Source organism: Pristis pectinata, chromosome 1 (genome assembly GCF_009764475.1).
Source record: "Pristis pectinata isolate sPriPec2 chromosome 1, sPriPec2.1.pri, whole genome shotgun sequence".
In the NCBI taxonomy this organism is placed as follows: Eukaryota; Metazoa; Chordata; class Chondrichthyes; order Rhinopristiformes; family Pristidae; genus Pristis; species Pristis pectinata.
In genome coordinates, this window is record NC_067405.1 from 3,575,448 (window position 1) to 3,595,780 (window position 20,333).

At 47.5% G+C, this 20,333-nt stretch overlaps 1 protein-coding gene across 5 annotated transcripts in view; it reads left to right on the forward strand.

Annotated features, from left to right (window-relative positions):
* The window catches only part of LOC127569540 (villin-1-like), a 473,442-nt gene that overhangs the window by 266,600 nt on the left and 186,509 nt on the right, over nt 1–20,333 (forward strand). Inside the window, exon 1 of one of the 5 annotated variants that reach the window (XM_052014323.1) lies at nt 18,971–19,011. The exons of the other annotated variants lie outside the window; for them this stretch is intronic. The gene's annotated coding sequence lies outside the window, so the exon portion shown is untranslated. Of the gene's footprint in view, nt 1–18,970; nt 19,012–20,333 lie in introns of those variants that run through there. 5 annotated transcript variants of the gene reach the window in all.

The window sequence follows — 20,333 nt, forward strand, 5'->3', positions numbered from 1 at the left end:
GCTATGATTTGCTGGGTAGAAATCTCATCCTGCAGCAAGGAAAGCAGTGGGTTCAAACTTTCCTACAGGGACCTGAGTGTGTAATGTAGATGGACACCAATACACAGGGAGTGCTGTGTTACAGAGGGTGTTGTGTTTCAAATTTAAAGAGACTTGCGTCTGTTCAGAGCCTTTCACGACCCGAGAGTCGACAGTCATTGAAATACTTCTCGAACAACGTCAGAAAAAATGGCAACCAATCTGTGCACAGCAAGATTCCAGAAACAGCAATTTCCCATGAGAACAAAGAACACACGTAGAACAGAACAGCACTAGACAGGCCATTCAGCCCACAATGTTGTGCCGAACTTGATGCCAATTTATACTAAATACCCTCCTCCTGTGTATCATCCACATCCCTCCACTCCCTTCATATTCCTGTGTCTGTCTAAAAGCCTCTTAAACTCCACCAGACTGCCTGCTTCCACTACCAATGCTGGTGACCCATTCCAGGCCCCTACCACCCACTGCATAAAAAACTTGCCCCCATGTCACCCTTAAACTTCCCCCCTCTAACCTTAAAAGCCTGTCCCCTGGTGTTTGACATTTCTACCCTGGGAAAAAGATTCTGACTGTCTACCCTATCTATGCCTCTCATAATTTTAAAAACCTCCATCAGGTCTCCCCTCAGCCTCCATTGATGGGTAAATGCTAGACAGGTTATTGGAAAAAAGTTCCATGTTCCTCTTCGACGCAATGTCCATGGAACCTCTCTACACCAACAGGGCGTCAGTTTAAATTTAACCTCTCATTCAAAATGGGGCACCGTTGGCCGTCTGTGTAGCACTCCCTCAGTAGAGCACTGGGCATGTCGGCCTAGGTTATCCCTCAGGATGGTGACCCAAGCGTTATTCTGCGTTACACTTACCTCAAGCTAACTGCACCGGATAAGTTCCAGCCATTACACTGAGAACAAGGGAACTCCTCCAAAGTGTGGGGGTAAAGTGTTGAAACTCGACTTTTTCCCTCAGATAGGAGCCCAATCTGACCCTCAGGGGTCAAGGGGCAAAGAGCAGCAAGTGAAAGTCACCAGCTCCCAGAGAGGAACCAGAGGTAACAGTTGGTGCTGAGCCAAATGACAAACCAATATCAAACAGGGCTGCTCCCAGATAGAAGCAGATTTTCCTTGTTTCCCTGTTATTGATCCAGAAGTTCAGGAACCACACAGTCCTGTACAGACTGGTCCTGAGACAGGTTTGGCCCACCTCTGGTTTGTGGCTCAAGTCTTGCTGGACAATGTCATCAACAGACACAATGTCTGGTTGGCTGAGATAGGAGTCATAGAGCAATACAGCACGGATACAGACCCTTCGGCCCAACCAGTCCATGCCGACCACTGTGTCCACCCAACTGGTTCCAATTTCCCGCGTTCGGCCCATATCCCTCCAAGCCCCGCCCCTCCACGTACCTATCCAAGTGCTTCCTAAATGATACTGTTGTACTTGCCTCAAGCCAACACTGCTTCCTCATTTCTGATTGGTCACCTGGTCTGCCCAACATCCAATTCTGGAGGAGGAGAAATCCCTGCCCAACAACCAATGGGCGAACCCCACCACAGACTGTTCCCTCGCCACCGTCTCTCCCCTGACTGCAGCTGAACCAGATGCTTCACGGACCTGGATTCCTTTCTGCTTAGGAAGCGGGTGAAGAATTTGAAGTCACCACCTCTCGTGATTCGAAGGTGTCCCAGGGCATGTTACAGACAACGAAGTGCACTGCAGAGGGTAGTTGCTGCAGCAATGCAGGGAAATGCGGGCACAGCAAGACTCCACAAACAATGTGATAATCGAGTCATGGTCATAGAGAGGTACAGCATGGAAAAAGGCCCTTCAGCCCATCAAGTCTGTGCCGACCATTAACCACCCATCTACACTAATCGTACACCAATCCTATTTTTATTCTCCCTTCAACCCTCCCCAGATTCTACCCCTCACCTACACACTAGGGGCAGTTGTCTGCCTGCACTGCACTTTCTCTGTAGCTGTGACACTTTACTCTGCATTCTGTTATTGTTTTACCCTGTACTACCTCAATGCACTGTGTAATGAATTGACCTGTACGATCAGTATGCAAGACAAATTTTTCACTGTACCTCGGTGCAAGTGACAATAATAAACCAATTCCAATTCCAATTCCAATTCCAATTAACCGACCAACTTGCAAGTCTTTGGGATCTGGGAGGAACTTGGAAACCCAGGCAGTCACAGGGAGAACGTGCAAACCCCACACAGACAGCGCCCGGGGTCAGGATTGAACCTGGGCTGCTGGCGCTGTGAATCAGTCGCTCTACCTGCTGCTTTTAGAGATGGTGAAAGAGGAACATAAATCCAGGGACGCAAGGGTGAACTTAAGGTCCAACGAGGAGCAGGAGTTGATGGGACCTCCAAAATACAGCACCTCTGTCACTCCAGTCCTCCGTCAGAGCTGGACCGTATCTGGGACAGACCACTGGGGCTCTGGGCTAGGGCCCATACAACACCAAAGAGTATATCTAATTCAGTCATTCCAGGAGAGTCACTGGAGTTGGTGCCAGAAGCAAACCCTTCTCCTCAAACACCAAGAACTTGGGCTTCTGTGGTGTCACCCATTCCCACCTCCCCTGATCCCCAAACTACTTCTGGCATTGGCTGTTCAAGTGTGCTCCTGGCCACTCTCCAAGTCCTGTTTCCCCCGGAAGAGCTTGCATTGAGTTGATGGGCCAAACGGCCTCCTTCTGAGCCCTAATTCTCTCCACAAGCTGAGAATGCAATGTGTGCATTCTGATTAAAAGCAGCCATCTTGTGAAAGCAGGGATCCTTTACCCTAAACCACAGGAACCTTAAGTTTATCCCACAGTTGAATGCAACAACAGATCCACAACTGCCCAAAACTGAGCTGACTTCCCCCTTCACAAATGGACCAGAATCTGGAAAGCCACAACATAGAATTAGACGGGCAGGTTAAAACTCACCTACTGACGTTTCCTTAATCCATTCCACTTAACTCTCTTTTCAAGCTCTTGTCCAAGCTTTTCCTTCAGTCAAAGTCTCCTGGTGGGATTGCAGCCTTCGTTTCTTGCTGGTTTCCCCTCTTCTCCTCCCTCTCATGTACCCTGTCCCTTCCCCTTGCCCCTGGGGTATTACAGGGGGTTTGTTAAGCTGCTAGTTTGCCTTCCTCCTCTCCATTGAACAAGCTGATGTTACACAGCTTTTCTCTCTGTCAACAGCTGACACGCGGATTCCAGCTTTAATCATCAACACTTCTCTTTAACTCCTGCCTCACTGCTCCCTGCTTCCTGGGACTGTGGGTAAAGTTGAGGGAATTTCACCTCTGTTTATTGAATTCCAATTTTTTTTTCTTTTCAAAGGCTGGTTTCTTTTGTTCAACAGAGGTCAAAAGCAGAAAGGAAGGGATTTCGAGGCTGTGCAGAAGTTAGAAGGGGAACGTGGGTGAGCTAATGTAGGCAGCGGTGATCAGATCACTTTAAACCCTCGGCTTCAAAAGCTTTGAAGACCCTCAGGGAGGTGAGGAGTCACAAGTGTTGGGAAGACTCAGATAAGAGTCTGAGGAGTTCTGATTTCACCAGCAGACACAGACCTGGGAGATGGAGGGTATTGTGTGACAGGGCAGGGAGCCGTAAGATAAAGGACATGCACTTGTATAGCGCCCATTGCATCCCAACATGCTTTACACTCAATGAATTACTGCGAGAATGTAATAACTGTTGTGATGCATAAAGTGTAGTAGCCAGTTAGTGTACAGCAAGATTACACACACACACACACACACACAGCAACACTCACTAACAGACACTCACATACACACAAACTCACGTAGACACACACAGACTCACACACACATAAACACACACACAGACACACATACACACAGAAACACACACAGTGACACACACACACACATTGACACACACACACACACACACACACACACACACACACACGATAATGACCAAATAACTCATTTCTGTGCTGTTGTTGGAGGGATAAACGTTGCCCCAGGGCACGAGGGAGACCTCAGTTAAAAAGCAGAAAGCCCTGCAAAAATTCAGCAAACCAGGCATCATCCGTGGAGCAAAAACGGAATTAATGAGAAAACAGACAGGTGTGTTTCTCTGCCCACAGCTGCTTCCGAGCCTGCCGAGTGTTTCCTGTTCAGATCTTCAGCACCCGCAGAGATGGGAAAAGCTACAAGAAAGACGGACAGGAGTCACCTGTCTGGAGACAAGTCCTTCACTTGCATCTGTACACTAATGGAAGAAGAATTTAATCCAAAATATAAATACCTATAAAAATATTTGACCTTTCTAAATTCCACCGTTAATGTTTATATTATTCTTACTATTGTACAGGGTACTGATGAAGCCACAACGGGAGCACTGAGCACGGTTTTGATTTCCTTATTTAGTCAAGGATAGACTGGCATTGGAGACAATGAAGAAGAGGGGCACCAGGCTAACTCCCAGCACGAGATGGTGCTGTTATCACCAGACGATAGGGAACTTACATCGAAAATATCTGGAGCTTAGAAGAATGAGGGGTGATCTTATGAAACATCCATTACTGGGACAGTCTCAGATGAGGGGTGTTTAGGGGTTTACGATTCAAAGGTGTTCCTTTAAAACTGAGATAGTCATAGAGTTATACAGGATGGAATCAGGCCCTTCAGCCCAACTGGTCCATGCCGACCAAGATGCCCCATCCAAGCTGGTCCATTTGCCAGTGTTTGGCCCATAACCTTCTAAACCTTTCCAACCCATGTACCTGTCCAACCGTCCTTCAAAAGTTGTTATTGTACTTGCCTCATCCACCTCCTCTGGCAGCTCGTTCCACATACACACCACCCGTTGTGTAAAAAAAGTTGCCCCTCATGTTCCTCTTAAATCTCTCCCCTCTCACCTTAAACCTATGCCCTCTAGTTCTTGATACCCCCCCAACTCTGGGGAAAAGAGTTATCGATGCTCCTCATGATTTTATACACCTCTGTAAGATCACCTCTCAGTCTCCTACACTCCAAGGAGTAAAGACCGAGCCTGTCCAACCTCTCCCTGTAACTCAGTCCCTCAACTCCTGGCAGCATCCTTGTGAATCTTTTCTGCGCTCTCTCCAGTCTCTACAGATGTTGTGCAACACCTTCTCACGGAGGGTGGTGAATCTTTGGCGTTCTCTACCCTGGAGGGTTGTGGAGGCTGGATCACTTAGCGTGCTTGAAGAGGGGGTGGATAATGTTTGGAAAGATCAGGGAATTGGGAGCAGGGGCAGACCAGCCATAATCATATCGAATGGTAGGGCAGGCTTGAGGGGCAGATGGTCCACACCTGCTCTTCGTTTCTTATGCTCTTGCAGTCTACAACCTACCAATCCTGTGGGAGGAAGGAATTAGAGTTGGTTTGTTACTGTCACTCGTACCGAGGTACAGTGAAAATCTTGTCTTGCATATGGATCGTACGGATCAATTCATTACACAGTGCATTGAGGTAGTACAAGGGAAAACAATAACAGAATGCAGAATAAAGTGTTACAGTTACAGAGAAAGTGCAGTGCAGGCAGACAATAAGGTGCAAGGTCATAACGAAGTAGATTGTGAGGTGAAGAGTCCACCTTATCGTACTAGGGAACCGTTCAATGGTCTTATAACAATGGGATAGAAGCTGTTCTTGAGCCTGGTGGTACGTGCTTTCAGGCTTCTGTATCTTCTGCCCGATGGGAGACGGGAGAAGAGAGAACGTCTGGGGTGGGTGGTGTCTTTAATTATGCTGGCTGCTTTACCAAGGCAGTGAGAAGCATAGACAGAGCCCATGGAGGGGAGGCTGGTTTCCATGATGTGCTGAGCTGTGTCCACAACTCTCTGCAGTTTCTTGCGGTCCTGGGCAGAGCAGTTGCCGTACCAAGCCATGATGCATCTGGATAGGATGCTTTCTGTGGTGCATCGATAAAAGTTGGTGGACATGCCAAATTTTTTTAGCCTCCTGAGGAAGTAAAGGCACTGGTGAGCTTTTTTGGGCGTGGCATCTTCGTGGTTGGACCAGGACAGGTCCACTCCTAGGAACTTGAAGCTCTCAATGGCTTGGTTGGATGGGCGTGGTGGGATGGGGAGGGAGAGAACTCAAGTGAGGGGAAATTTAAAACATTAAAGAGAAAGGAAAAGGCAGTAGTGCTGGTTCACAAAATCGGAAATGATAGAGTCATTGAGTAATACAGCACGGAAACAGGCCCTTCGGCCCAACTCGTCCATGCCGACCAGGGAGCTCACCTAAGCTAGTCCCATTTGCACGCATTTGACCCATATCCCTCTTTAGGGAACTAGGACTAACCATGTACCTGTCCAAATGTCTTTTAAATGTTGTTGTTGTACCTGCCTCAACCAGTTCCTCTGGCAGCTCGTTCCACTTACGCACCTCCCTCTGTGTGAAGAAGTTGCCCCTCAGGTGCCTTTTAAGTCTTTCCCCTCTCAGCCAGAGTCACTCGGGAATGGACAGAGAACACAGACATAAGAATACACCTTCAACTGGAAGGGAAAATCGCTAAGAAGACAAAATGGAAGTCTCTTTCTCAGGATGAACATTTGTAACAAGGTGAATGAATTAATGGCACAAATGAACTTTCTGCCATTGTAGAACCATGGTTGCAAGGTTGGTTGTTAAATATTTCAGATTTAACTGTCAGAAGAATGAGATCACGGAAACCAGCCTCCTCTCCACGGACCCTGTGTACATTTCTCGTTGCCTCGATAAAGTAGCCAACATTATCAAAGACCCCACCCACCCCGGACGTTCTCTCTTCTCCCACCTCCCATCAGGCAGAAGATACAAAAGCCTGAAAGCACGTACCACCAGGCTCAAGGACAGCTTCTATCCCGCTGTTATAAGACTACTGAACAGTCCCCGGTCCCCTAGTACGATAAGATGGACTCTTGACCTCACAATCTACCTCGCTGTGGCCTTGCACCTTATTGTCTGTCTGCACTGCACTTTCTCTGTAACTGTAACACTTTATTCTGCATTCCGTTATTGTTTTCCCTTGTACTACCTCGACGTACTGATGTGATGAAATGATCTGTATGGATGGCATGCAAAACAAAGTTTTCACTGTACCTTGGTACATGTGACAATAATAAATCAATTTACTAAGGTAATGGCAGTGTAAAATTATAGTCAGATTAGGTGGATCTAAAAAGCAACAAGGGGCAGACAACATTGGTGGGAGTTGTGTCTCCGAGCAGTGGTGGTAATACAGAGGTGTAAAGCATAGAGTCACAGAGCAATACAGCACGGATACAGGCCCTTCAGCCCATCCAGTCCATGCCAACCACGGTGCCCACCCAGCTAGTCCCAGTTTCCTGCATTCGGCCCATATCCCTCCAAGCCCCGCCCCTCCATGTACCTATCAAAGTGCTTCTTAAATTATACTCTTGTACCTGCCTCACCCACTTCCTCTGGCAGCTCGTTCCATATACCCACCACCCTCTGTGTGAAAAAGTCGCCCCTCAGGTCCCTTTTAAATCTTTCCCCTCTCACCCTAAACCTGTGCCCCCTAGTTTTGGACTCCCCTACCCTGGGGAAAAGACTGTTACCATCCACCTTATCTATGCCTCTCATAATTTTAAGGTCGCCCCTCATTCTCCTACGTTCCAAGGAATAAAGACCCAGCCTGGCCAGCCTCTCCCTATAACTCAGGCCCTCGAGTCCTGGCAACATCCTCGTAAATCTTCCCCACACTCTTTCCAGTTTAACCATGGCTTTCCTATAACAGGGTGACCAAAACTGTACACAGTGCTCCAAGTGCGGCCTCACCAACGACTTATAAAGCAGGAAAGTAGAAAATGTGCATGCAACAGGGCAGTACAATGGTTGTGGAGGACGTTAATCTACAAATAGACTGGGCAAACCAAATTAACAGAAACATTGTGGAGAATGAATTCATGGAATGTGTAAGAGAATGTTATACATATACGTTGAAGAGCCAATAAATGAACAGGCTATTTTAGATCTGTGCAATGAGAACTGGTTAATTAGTAATCTGGTAGTTAAGGAGCATTTAGGGTAGAGTGATCACAGAATTGTACATCGAGATTGAAGTGATTTAGTACAAACTGAACTCTGAATAAAGCAAACAATGAAAGTCTGGGGTGGGCGTTGCCCACAGCAGATTATGAAACGACATTAAAATGTTCAACAGCAAACAAGCAATGGCTAATGTTTAAAGAATGAACACATAGCCTACAATAAATATATTTCCCTTTAAGGCACAAAGATCCAAGAGGAAAAGTGGCCCTGCCATGACTAACAGGATAAGTTAAGGATGGTATTAGATCAAAGCAAAAGGACTGTAATATTGCCAAGAAACAGCTGTAAGTGTGGATTGGGACATTTTCAGAATTCAGTTTAGGAGGAGTGAGGTCTTGATGATGACTATACAAATTATCTATCAACATAAAAATGTTTCTGCAGATATCATAGAGGAAGGGATTAGAAAAAGGTACCGTGGCTCCCTTACAAAGTGAAACAGGAGCCAGCCGCCTCTCGGGAAAGAAGTTTATAAAAACAATCGGGGTTCCTCATGGGAAAATCTCCTCCACCTATTGAGGTCCTCTTGCGGAATCCCTCCCACCAGTAATCAGGGCCCCAGGAGGCAATCCAGTGGTCAGAGCCAGTGGAGGCAATCCAGTGGTCAGATCTAATACAGTCATAGATTAGTGCAGTATAGAAACTGGCCATTCAGCCCATCATGTCCGTGCCGACCTTTATGCCTGCCTACACCAATCCCATTTGCCTGAGTTACGTCCGTGTCCTTCTATTCCTTATCTATTTAAGTCCCTGTCCAAACATCTCTTAAATGTAGTGATTGGATCTGATTCCACCCCCTCCTCTGGCAGCATGTTCCAGATATCACCCACTCTCTGTGCGAAAAACTTACCCCTCAGGTCCCCTTTAAAACTCTTCCCTCTCACCTTAAACCTGTGCCCTCTTGTTTTTGATACCCCTGTCATGGGAAAAAGACATTGACAATTTACCCTATTTGTATCTCTCATAATCTTATGCACCTCAACCAGGTCACCCCTCAGCCTCCTTCGCTCCAGGGAAAACAGTCCCAGCCTGTCCAGCCTCTCCCCATAACTAAAGTCCTCCAATCCAGGCAACATCCTGGTGAAATGGAGACACAGGAGAATGCAGACGCTGGAATCTGGAGCAAAAATACAAATTGCTAGAGCAACTCAAGAGGGGTCAGGCAGCATCTGTGGAGGCAGAGGGGTGGCTGATGTTTTGGGTTGAGACCTTGCAGTCTCAACCCAAAACGTTGACCATCCCCCTGCCTCCACAAATGCAGCCTGACCCTCTGAGTTGCTCTAGCAGTTTGTTTTCAGCGTCCTCGTGAATCTCCTCTGTCACATCCTTTGAAAAGTCTTTGTGTTCAGAGGGATGGGGGTGTCTTTGCAGAGGAATCACTGACAGTTAACATGGAGGTACAGCAAGCAAGTAGAAAGGCAAGTGACATCTTGGTCTTTATTGCAGAAGGTATTGGTATTGGTTTATTATTGTCACTTGTACCAAGGTACAGTGAAAAACTTGTCTTGCATACCGATCGTACAGGTCAATTCATTACACAGTGCAGTTACATTGGGTTAGTACAGAGTGCATTGATGTAGTACAGGTAAAAACAATAACAGTACAGAGTAAAGTGTCACAGCTACAGAGAAAGTGCAGTGCAATAAGGTGCAAGGTCACAACAAGGTAGATCGTGAGGTCATAGTCCATCTCATTGTATAAGGGAACCGTTCAATAGTCTTATCACAGTGGGGTAGAAGCTGTCCTTAAGTCTGGTGGTACGTGCCCTCAGGCTCCTGTATCTTCTACCCGATGGAAGAGGAGAGAAGAGAGAATGTCCCGGGTGGGTGGGGTCTTTGATTATGTTTGAGTACAGGAGAAGAAAGGCCTTGCTCAAATTATTTAGGGCTCTGGTGAATCTACTGGTGAGCTGGAGTACCGCATAGAGATCTGGTCTGCCCACCTAAGGAAGGGTATAGTCTTGATAGAGAGAGAGAGAGAGCACAGTGAAGATTCATCATTGACTTGTGGTTTGCTCTCTGAGGAGAGATGACTAGGCCTATGCTCTCTCATATATAGAATGAGTCACAGAGCAATACAGCAGGGATACAGGCCCTTCGGCCCAACCAGTCCATGCTGACCACAGTGCCCACCCAACTAGTCCCAACTTCCTGTGTTCGGCCTATATCCCTCCAAGCCCCACCCCTCCATGTACCTATCCAAGTGCTTCTTAAATGATACTCTTGTACCTGCCTCACCCACTTCCTCTGGCAGCTCGTTCCATACACTCACCACCCTCTGCGTGGGAAAGTTGTGCCTCAGGTCCCTTTTAAATCTTTCCCCTCTCACCCTGAACCTATGCTCCCTAGTTTTGGACTCCCCTACCCTGGGGAAAAGACTGTTACAGTTCACCTTATCCATGCCTCTCATAATTTTAAACACATAGAAGATCACCCCTCGTTATCCTACCTTCCAGGAATAAAGACCCAGCCTGGCCAACCTCTCCCTATAACTCAGGCCCTCAGTGTCCTGGCAACATCCTTGTAAATCTTCTCTGTACTCTTTCCAGTGTAACCACGTCTTTCCTATAACAGGGCGGCCAAAACTGTACACAGTGCTCCAAGTTCGGCCTCACCAACGACTTATATAACTGCAACATAACGTCCCAAGTCCTGTACTCAGTGCCCTGACTGATGAAGGCCAGTGTGCTAAACGCCTTTTTCACCACCCTGTCTACTTCTGGTCTCGCTTTCAATGAACTATGCACTCGTACTCCTAGGTCCCTCTGTTCCATTACACGTCCTACTGCCCTACCGTTCACAACATCAGTCCTATAAGAATGAGCGGTGATTTCATGGAAATTAACGACATTCCTACAGGGCTAGGATGGGTAAATGTAAGGGAGATATCTCCCCTTGGCTGGGGAGTCTATAGCCAAGGGTGTCAGTCTCAAAATAAGGGGTCAGCCACACAGGAGGGAGATGAGAAGAGGGTGGTGAATCTTTGGAATTTGCTACCCAACCGTTTCAGTCACTTAGTATATCAAGACTGACATCAATGGAGTTTTAGATTTCAAGGGGATCAAGTGGTATGTTAAGTGCAGAAAGCAGTGCTGAGGTAAGAGATCGGCCAGGAGTTATTGAGTGGGGAAGCAGGGACGAGGGGTAGAATGGTCTAATCCTGTCTCTGTTTCCAATGTCCTGGAGCCTGCTTCCACCTTCAGTAGGATCTGATTCAGTCTTGGCGTTGGCACCACCTTCTCGTCTCTCCCCATACTCCTTGACTCCCTCGTGGTCAAACACCTATTAGCTTCTGCCTTCAATGACCAATGGAGCCACGTCCAGAGCTCTCTGTGGTAGAGGACACCAGAGCTTCACGAGCCACTGACAGAAGAAATTCCTTCTCACCTCTGTCTTAAATGGACAACTTCCATCTGGGCTGTGCCATCTTCTCACAGCTCCCATCGGGCAGGTGGTACAGAAGCCTGAAGCCCCACACCACCAGGTTCAGGAACAGCTACTTCCCTTCAACCATTCGGTTCTTGAACCAACCGGCACACCCCTGATCACTACCTCAGTACAGCAACACTGGGACCACTTTGCACTAAAATGGACTGTTTTCCTTTGTTCTTTCTCGTGTTCTTTCTTTCTTTCGGTGCCTATCGCCGAAACAGGTCTAAAGCAGACGCCATCTCCCTGGCCCTAGAATCAGCTCTGGAGCATCTGGACAGTAAAGACACCTACGTTAGACTATTGTTTATTGACTACAGTTCTGCCTTCAATACAATACCAAGTAAGCTTGTCATCAAACTCTGAGACCGAGGACTCAACACCTCCCTCTGTAACTGGATCCTTGACTTTCTAACAAACAGACCGCAATCAGTGAGAATAGGCAGCAATTCCTCCGGCACGATTATTCTCAACACTGGTGCCCCACAAGGCTGTGTCCTCAGCCCTCTATGCTACTCCCTATACACTCATGACTGTGTGGCCAGATTCTGCTCTAACTCCATCTACAAGTTTGCAGATGATACCACTGTTGTAGGCCGTGTCTCAAACAGCGATGAGTCGGAGTACAGGAAGGAGATAGAGAGCTTAGTGGAATGGTGTCATGACAACAACCTTTCCCTTAATGTCAACAAAACTAAAGAGCTGGTCATTGACTTCAGGAAAGGGGGCAGTGTACATGCACCTGTCTACATCAATGGTGCTGAGGTCGAGAGGGTTGACAGCTTCAAGTTCCTGGGAGTGAACATCACCAACAGCCTGTCCTGGTCCAACCATGTAGACGCCACGGCCGAGAAAACTCACCAGTGCCTCTACTTCCTCAGGAGGCTAAAGAAATTTGGCACATCCCCTTTGACACTCACCAACTTTTATTGATGTAGCACAGAAAGCATCCTATCCAGATGTATCACGGCTTGGTACAGCGACTGCTCTGCCCGTGACCGCAAGAAACTGCAGAGAGTTGTGGACACAGCTCAGCACATCACAGAAACCAGACTCCCCTTCATGGACTCTGTCTACACTTCCTGCTGCCTTGGTGAAGCAGCCAACATAATTAAGGACCCCTCCCACCCTGGACGTTCTCTCTTCTCCCACCTCCCGTCGGGCAGAAGATACAAAAATCTGAAAGCACGTACCACCAGCCTCAAGGACAGCTTCTATCCCACTGTGATAAGATGATTGAATGGTCCCCTAGCATGATAAGATGGGACTCTTGACCTCACAATCTACCTCATTATGACCTTGCACCTTATCGTCTGCCTGCACTGCACTTTCTCTGTAACTGCAACACTTTATTCTGCATTCTGTTATTGTTTTCCCTTGTACTACCTGAATGCACTGATGTGATGAAATGATCTGTATGGACGGTACGCAAAACAAAGTTTTTCACTGTAGCTCGGTGCATGTGACAATAATAAACCGATTTACCAATATACTTGCTCCACCTCTCTTTACACCAGTGATTCATCCCAGGAATCAACATGCAGAACTGTCTATGCACAGCTTCCAATGCAAGGATCTCCTTCCTGAAGTACAGAGACCAAAAGAGTACATAATACTCCAGGTGTTCTGTAAAGTTGCATCAAACATTCCCTGTCTTATACTCCATTCCCCTAGATCAACCTTCCCTGAACCTTCCTAATTACTTGCAGTACTTGCATACTAACCCTTTGTGGTTTATGCACTAGGACACCCATATCCCTTCGTACGGCAATATTTTGTAGTCTTGCTTTTTCTTTTCTTTATCATTCTTCCTTCCAAAGTGGATAACTTCACACTTTCCCACATTATACTCCATCTGCCACCTCCTGGCCCACTCACTGAACCCATCTATATCCCTCTGCAGGGTCCCTGTGTGTTCTACCTTTGTACCATCAGCAACCTTGGTTATCGTACACTCTGCCTCATCTACCGAGTCATTACCATGGATTGTAAGTAGTTGAGGACCCAGCACTAACCCCTGTGGCCCCCACCAGTTACGGAATGTGGTTCCATAGAATTTTCCATTTCCAAAGCACCTTTCCTGACCATTCTTTCTTGGACATTCCTAAAGTCAATGAGATGCTTGGTGAAGAGGCCAGTGTTGGAATGATGGAAACGTACAGCTGATTTATGCACAGTAAGATCCCACAGGCAGCAATGAGACCACGAGCTGATAATGTACACAAATGGCGTTGGTTGAAGAATAACATTAGGCCCCTGGAGAAGTTCCCTTCTCTTCGAAACGGTGACATGCAGCCTTCCACAACTATCTGAGAGGGCTGGCAGGTCTTCACCAGAAAGACAGTGTCTCCGACTCTACAGAGCTCCCTCAGTACGATAAGAGGCATAGATCGTGGACAGTCAAGAGACTTTTTCCCAGTGCGACAATGGCTAACACAAGGGGACATAATTTTAAGGTGATTGGAAGAAGGTATAAGGGGGATGTCGGGGTAAGCTTTTTTACACAGAGAGTGGTGGGTGCATGGAACGCACTGCCGGCAGAGGTTGTGGGGGCAGATACATTAGGGACATTTAAGAGACTTTCAGATAGACACATGAATGATAGAAAAATGGAGGGCTATGTGGGAGGGAAGGGTTAGATAGATCTTAGAACAGGATAAAATGTCAGCACAATGTTGTGGGCCGAAGGGCCTGTACTGTGCTGTAGTGTTCTATGTTCTATGTTCTAGTACTGCACTGGGAGTGACAGCCTAGGTGACAGAGTGAGTCTGCAGACCCTCCAACCTGTCTCAGACGTGAACGAAGTGCTGTTGGCCAGTGAGGCTGACGCCAGTTGTCACGGCAAACATTCACCTCCGACTTTGGGGGTGTGACAGCAGTGCCCTCCTTTATGTAAGGTGGGAGGTACTGCCGGACAGCATCAGGGTGAGGGGCATCCGAGGATTGAATACAGGGGCTTCTTTGCAAGGTATAGCACTCCAAGAGTGACCACTCCCCCATTCTCAGACTTTCAGAAGCTCATCATACACTTACTGCCAATATCCACAGGAAACCTTAAACAGTGTTGCAGAGAGATCAAATGTAAGGGGAAAGTATACTGTTAATGGCAGGGACCTTAGGAGCATTGATGTACAGAGGGATCGTGGTGTCCAAGTCCATAGCTCTCTGATAGTGACCACACAAGTAGACAGGGTGGTAAAGAAGGTGTACAGCACGCTTGCCTTCATCGATTGGGGCATTGAGTATTAGAGTCAAGAAGTCACGTTGCAGCTGTGTAAAACTTCAGTCAGGCCACATTTGGAGTGTTGTGTGAAGTTCTGGTCGCCCCGTTACAGGAAGGATGTGGAGGCTTTGGAGAGAGTGCAGAAAAGGTTCACCAGGATGCTGCCTGGATTAGAGGGTATAAGCTATAAGGAGAGGTTGGACAAACTTGGATTCTCTGGAGACTGAGGGACAACCTGACAGAAGTATATAGAATTATGAGAGGTACAGATAGAGTACTCAGTCAGAATTTTTTTCCCAGGGTAGAAATGTCAAGTACATTTAAGTATTTAAGGCGTGCATTTAAGGTGAGAAGGGGAAAGTTTAAAGGAGATGTGCGGGGCAAGTTTTTATACACAGAGAGCGGTGGGTGCCTAGAACAGGCTGCCAGGGGTGGCGGTGAAGGCAGAATATGATAGTGGTGTTTAAGAGGCTTTTAGATAGACACATGAAAATGCAGGGAATGGAAGGATATACTTCACGTGCAGGCAATTTGGCATCATGGTCGGCACAGAGATTGTGGGCCGAAGGGCCTGTTCCTGTGCTGTACTGTTCTGTGTTCTGACATAAGTGTGAGGTGAGGTATTTAGGGTTAGGGTAGTCAAATAACCATGAATTTCAGGGCTCTAGGGAGTATTGAGGTGAAAATGGACCTTGGTGTCAAGTGCAAAGATCCGTGAAGGTGAATGGGAGGAAGAAGACCCATAGGAGGTTTACCTTCATTATCCGGGGCGTAGAGTGTAAGGGCAGGGAGATCTTGGTACAACAGACTGAGTGCTGGTCAGTGGGGCTGGAAAGGATGGGTATCTGATGGTTGGCATGGATATCATGACCAAAGGCTCTGACCATGGGCAGCCGTGTCTTCCACTGCCTGGATCCTAAGTCTAGAATTCCATCTGTTCTTGAATTAAAAGGTTCTAACCAAACTTTCTCAATCATTCATTCTGCGGCTTGGTTCAGGTGTGGCAACGCTCTTCCGAAGTAGCTTGGGACACTTTGCTATGTTAAAGACGCTCTATAGATGTAAGCTGTTGTTGTTGAGAAGCAACTATAAGGGCAGATGATGCTGGCATTCCCAGTCACTGGTCCCTGTCCATCACTAACTCTCAATCCCTCTGCTCTGGATACCCAAAGGCTTTGAAGTTACAGAGTCATACAACATGGAAAAAGGCCATTCGGACCCACCATGTTCATGGCAACCGGTGAGCATCCATCTGTATTAATCCCAGCTTCCAGCACTTGGCCTGCAACCTTCTATGCCCAGTTTGGAACATGACGATAATTCCGCCTCTCCATCCCATTCCCATCCACATCCCGCCTCTCCATCCCGTTCCTCACCATTCATTAGGAACTTTCCAAAGGGAATTGAATGAAAACTTACAAAGAGAGAGGCAGAGATCTGGGGTAGAGTGTGGAGAAGTAGGGTGAGCTGGAGAGCTCAAGGAGCTAGCACAGAATTGATGGTTCGAATGGCCTCCCTTGGACACTACATTGGAATTGAATAAGCAGGTCAGGGCTCCTGAGTCACTGTGTAGAGATGTGGAGGAGCCTTTCCTTCTCCCCCCCCCGCACTCTCTCTCTCTAAAAGCGCAGTGACTGCCTCAGTGTAAAGGTACGAATCTGTAACCTGAGCCCCTGTTTCTGATTTACTCCGTAGAATCCGAAGACTGGCAGATTCCGGAACCAAAATAACCCACAGAGTTTGGAGAGGGGGAGCGCGTGTGACTGACCCAACAGCTGCAAGCCACAGCTCCCCAGGGCCAGCAAAATCTTTGTCAACTTCCTCCAACCTCTGAGTTGCCCTGTCCCATCCCACCACTCCCCTCCTCTCCCTCCCTCCCTCCCTCTACCCTGGGATTTACCCACCAGCTCTCCCTCAGCATTCCCCTCACCAACAACCACCAGCATTTCTAAAGTGCAGCACCACACCACAGCTACGTTACTAAACAGAATTTGACACCGGGCAACGTAAGGTGATACTTGCACTGATAACCAAAGTCTTGGCCAGAGAGAGGTTTGACACAGTGCCTTAAAGAGGCAACAAGGGTTAGGAAGGCTTAGGGAGGGAATTCCAGAGTTCAAGGCGCAGGAAGCTGTAAGCGGGGCAATTAAAATCAGTGATCGAGTGACCAAAATGAGAGGAGGGCAGATATATCAGAGGGTCATAGAGTGGAGGTGATTACAGAGATAGGGAGGGAGGTCCCAGAGAGATCTGAACACAAGGGTGAGAATTTTAAAATTGTTTAACTGGGAGCCAATGTAGCTGACTGAACACAGGGGTCATAGGTGAAGCAGATTCCATGTGGGTGAAAGCGTGTGCAGAAAGCATTGCATGACGTTTATCACGGGTGTTATGGAACAAAAGAAACAGTAGCAGGTCATTCGGCCCCTCGAACCTGCTCCACCATTCATCAAGATCGCGGCTGATATTTTATCTAAGCACCACTTTCCTGCACCACCTCCGTATTCTTGGATTCCCATAATATCCAAAAACCTAGCAATCTCTGTCTTGAGTGTTGTGGATAAAGTGTAGATCCTCTGCAAAATGGTTGCCTGGTCCACGCGTGGTCTCAGCAGTGTAGAGGAGGTGTTGGGACAAGGGTTGCACCTCCTATTGTTGTTGGGGAAAATGTCAGGCATCAGCGAGGGATGGTCAAGTCAAGTCGAATTCATTGTCATGTGCACAAGTACAGTGAGGTACAGGTACATTGAGAAACTCGCAGCAGCATCACAGGCTCATAGGTACAGACAACACACAGAACATAAATTATACATAAATTATACACAACAATTAAGAAAGGGAAAATAAAACGCGCAAAAACAAAACATAGGTGCAAAAAACAAAGACACAATCAGAGACAAGTCCACGGCAGTGCAAGAGGTGGTCCGTAGTGTTCCGTTGCTGAGGTAGGGTTAGGGTTGTGCAAGTCAGTTCAAGAACCGAATGGTTGAAGGGAAGTAGCTGTTCCTGAACCTGGTGGTGTGGGGACTTCAGGCTTCTGTACCTCCTGCCCGATGGGAGCTGTGAGAAGATGGCACGGCCCGGATGGTGGAGGACCCTCGATGATAGATGCTGCCTTCTTGAGGTGGCACCTCCTGTAAATGTTGTCAGTGGTGGGGAGGGGTGTCCCTGTGATGGACCAGGCCGTGTCCACCACTCTCTGCAGCCCCTTGCGTGTGGATGGTTGGATGGATGAGTGGACCAGGGAATCTCAGAGACAGTGGTCCCTGCGGAAAGGAAAAAGCATCTGATGGGGTTGGGGGGGAGAGGGAGGGGGCTGGGGAGAATGGAAGATGTGGCGAGTGGTTGGATCTCTTTGGAGCTGACGGAAATGGAGAAGGAAGGCTGGTGGGGCTGAAGGGTGAGGACTTTCTTCTGTCTAGGAAGCGAGGTGGTAAAGAACAGGAAATGGAGGAAATGTGCCAGAGGACTCCCAACAACCAAGGAGAGGAAGAAGGGAAGCCATGCTTCCTGAAGGAGCAGGACGTTTCAGTAGCCCTGGAGTGGAAAGTCTCATCTTCAGAGCAGATGTGGTGGAGATGGAGGAACCAAGAGAAAGGGACGGCTTCCTACAGGAGGCAGGGTGGGAGGAGGTGTAGTCAAGGTATCTGTGGGAGTCCATGGGTTTATAGCAGATATTGGTGGATAGATATTGGTAGTCTCCTGAGATCCAGAAAAGGGAAGGAAATATCCGAGATAGTCCAGGTGAATTTGAGGGCAGGGTGGAAGTTGGTGGAGAAGGTGATGAGTTCTGCACGGGTGCAGGAAGCAGCACCAATGCAGTCATCGATGCAGCTGAGGAAGAATTGGGGAGGGGTTTGGAACCGGGACTGTTCCATGCAGGCAACAAAAAGACAGATGTAGCTGGTACTCGTGTGAGTACTCGTGTCTACACCTTTGATTCGTAATAAATGGGACGAATCGAAAGAATTGGAATTGGTTTATTGTAGTCACATGTACCGAGGTACAGTGAAAAACTTGTCTTGCATACTGGTCACACAGATCAATTCATTACACAGTGCATTGAGGTAGTACAAGGGAAAACAATAACAGAATGCAGAATAAAGTGTTACAGTTACGGAGGAAGTGCAGTGCAGGCAGACAATAAGGTGCAAGGTCATAATGAGGTAGATTGTGAGGTCAAGAGTCCACCTTATCGTACTGGGGAACCATTCAATAGTCTTATAACAGCGGGATAGAAGCTGTCCTTGAGCCTGGTGGTATGAGCTTTAGAGTAGAGAGAGTAGTTGTTGTGGGTAAGAACAAGTACAGCCAGGTGGATGAGGGTGTCAGTGTTGGGGAACTGGTTGGGTCTTTGTTCCAGGAAGAAGCAGAGGACCCTCAGGCCTTCCTGATGGGGGGGTGGAGGTGCATGGAGACTGGACGTCCATGGTAAAGGTGAGGTTGTTGGGACCAGAGAATTGGAAGTTGTCAAAAGGGTGGAGGCCATGAGAGGTGTCCTGGATGTAGGTGGGAAGGGACTGGTCAAGGGGGGGACAGGATGGAGACACAAGAGACTGCAGATACTGGAATCTGGAGCAATACACAAAAGTGCTGGATGAAATCCTGATGAAGGGTCTCGACCCAAAACGTCGACTGTCCATAGATGCTGCCTGACCAGCTGAGTTCCTCCAGCGCTTTTGTGGGAGACAGGATAGAATCAAGTTATGGAGAGATAAGTTCAGTGAGCAAGAGCATGTAGAAGAAAGGGTGTACCAGGGTAGTCCTGTTTGTGGCTCTTAGGTCAGAGATAGAAGTGGGATTGGGACACTGTTGGGTTGGATTATGGCCATTTTGCAACTGTGATTCCTGGTTCTAGACACCCCAGTCAGGGGAACTATCAACCCCACATCCACTCTGTCAAGCCCTGTAAGTGTTTTATATGTTTAACAAGATCATCTCTCACTGTACTGGAGAGTACAGGCCCAGTATACTTAACCCAGGGGTCAGTCTGGTGAATTACATGACACTCTCTCTATTACAACAATATCTTTTGTCAGCGAGGAGACCAGACCTATACACCATGTTCTAGGTGTGGTCTCACCAGAGTTCTGTATAATTGGAGCAATCAGTCTTTACTCAGTCCTCTTGCCAATATATTGCTTGGCTTTTTAACTGCTTGCTGTCCCTGGATGCTTACTTTCAGCGATTCATGTTCAAGAACACTCAGGTCCCACTGAAAAACAACACCTTTCAATCTCTCGCCAATTAAAAAATAATTGCCCTTTCCATGGTATCTACCAAAATGGATTCCCTCACGTTATATTCCATCTCTTGTCCCCATCCACTAAATTAATCTCCCCCCCCCCCGAGGTCTCACTGTATCCTTTTCACAGCCAACTTTGCCACCAAGCTTTACGTCATCAGCAAACTTGGATATATTACACTTGATCCTCCCATCCAGATCTATGTATAGGTGGAGACTGAGGACCAAAATGTATCTCTATCGTACTGTGATCACTATTCCCTAGAGTGCCATAACTAACAGATCATCAGTTAGCCCTTTCAAGTTGCACAGTACGAGACCTAAAATGAGGGAGGA